Source organism: Myotis brandtii, unplaced genomic scaffold (assembly GCF_000412655.1).
Source record: "Myotis brandtii unplaced genomic scaffold, ASM41265v1 scaffold82, whole genome shotgun sequence".
Classification (NCBI taxonomy): domain Eukaryota; kingdom Metazoa; phylum Chordata; class Mammalia; order Chiroptera; family Vespertilionidae; genus Myotis; species Myotis brandtii.
The window spans coordinates 1,882,794-1,884,917 of NW_005371324.1; the positions used below are offsets into that span (position 1 = coordinate 1,882,794).

Genomic DNA, 2,124 nt, shown 5'->3' on the forward strand with positions numbered 1-2,124 from the left:
CAGTGCATGGCTGCCGGCCGCCATCTTGGCTGGCAGTTAATTTGCATATCGCCCTGATTAGCCAATGGGAAGGGTAGCGGATGTATGGCTAATTACCATGTTTCTCTTTTATTAGATAGGATAATGTTTGGTCTCTCTATAGATTGGTATGGAGAGAGGATTGATAACAATACTGATTCTTCCAATTTAGGAATAGAACATTGCTCTTCATTTGCTAGAAGTTAATATTTGTGATATAGACTTCTGTGAAAGTCTTGCAGATTTTTGTTAGATTTATTCCTTGATATTAGATGTTTTAAGAGGTTTTTGTAAGACCTCTATATTAATTTCTGGTATATAGAAATATTCTTAATTTTTGTATAAAAATTTTGTATAATAATTTTTATCCACTTCACTAAAGTCACATATTAATTCTAACCTTTTTTTAAAATCTTTTATCACTTTTTCCATTTTTTTTTACTCTTGGCTGTTTGCACTTGACTTCCGGTATAATTTTGATCTCAATAAAATTTGTGAAGTCAGACATCCTTGTCAATTCCTGATCTCAAAGGAGAGAGGGGTAATCTTTTCAGTAATTCACTAATAACTTTAATATTTGGCACAGGTTTTTTTTGTGGGTACTTCATCAGATGAAAAAAATTCTTCCATTAATTTTATATTTACTTACTAATCAGGAATTTAAACATATTTCCATATTTTAATTGAACATTTGTACTTCCACTTAAGTAAAATGCTTTCATTTCTTTTTCCCAGTTTTCCATTGGATGTTTGCTTCTTCTTACATGTTGCAATATCAAGATTTAATGCAGTTAGTACAATACAGCAAACATTTTTGAATGTTATCATTACATATGACAAATTAAATGTAGCAAATGATCCATAAACAGCTTATATTTTCTTTATGCCTCAGAGAGTTCTAGAAACTGTTTTTACATTCTTAATCTTTTGCATTTCTATCAACTACATACATAATATAGCAAATTTTATAATTGGTTCTTAAAAGGCCAAGTTCGTCAGCAATATAAACTAATATAAATTAAAACAATACATCTTTTATCTCAGTGGGAATTGCATGAGGTGCAATTATTAAATTATGTGAATTATTAAACTATTTGAACTTATTCCATATCTGTCTCCAGTCACATTTCTGAAGTCCTTTATTGACATTCTTCTAGAAAGTCAGTAAAATTTCTGTGACTATACTTAATTAAAACATTGAATACAGTTTTATGAATCTAATGTTAATAATCTATTGTCTTTAGATTCTAAACTGATTAATGTTTCTTGGCATTTTTTTAATTTGATTACAGTCATAGCTTAAATGCATAGATCATAAGAGCACAGTAATTCTTACTGTGGAGAAGGTCTGTCTGAATTAAAAATACCCTTAGAAGTTAATGAACAGATAAGATTCCATCTAAAATTTGATAATTTTTGTTTAAAGTCATAGCAGAAATACATGTTTGACAGTATGAATGGCTTAACTTAGAGTCTGTTGGCCACCTGCGTGGCTGAAACTTCCAAATCAAAAAACTAAAAATACAGTTTAAAGAAGACTACCAGGAGATGCTAAAACCAGAAAATATTAAAGACAAGCAGTGCAGAGTAAAGACTCAAACTCTATGAGCTTAGTTTAGATTAAAACTGGTGGGTAATATAATGGCAGAGTATTAGGATGCTTGGCAAGCAATTTGACAGTAGAGACAAATAAATTCATGTGGAGAAAATTTGGTTATTTTGGGCCTTTTTTTGAAAGTCTCATATTCTGACCATGCAATCAGGCTTTACTGATTTTAAGAAATATCTTATTCTGGCTGTACTCTCCCTCTCTTTCCCTAAGCCACCAATCAGCTTATTATGTGACAGTAGTGATGTGCCCTTCTATAACAAATTGAATTAAAAACATGCATATTCCTGAAAACTATAACTAGGATGGAGATGTTCTAAAACAAACAAACAAACAAACAAAAAAACAAAACAGCAGAGATTCCTCTTTTGTTATGCCATCTTATATAATAAAGAGGTAATATGCAAATTGACCATCACACCATCACACAAGATGGCCACCCCCATGTGGGCACAAGATGGCTGGCAGGGAAGGGCAGTTGTGGGCAATCATGTCAG

At 31.5% G+C, this 2,124-nt stretch overlaps 1 long non-coding RNA gene across 1 annotated transcript in view; it reads right to left on the reverse strand.

Annotated features, from left to right (window-relative positions):
- LOC106724395 overlaps positions 1–2,124 on the reverse strand; it is a 161,624-nt gene that overhangs the window by 49,236 nt on the left and 110,264 nt on the right. The gene's annotated exons all lie outside the window — the stretch shown is intronic.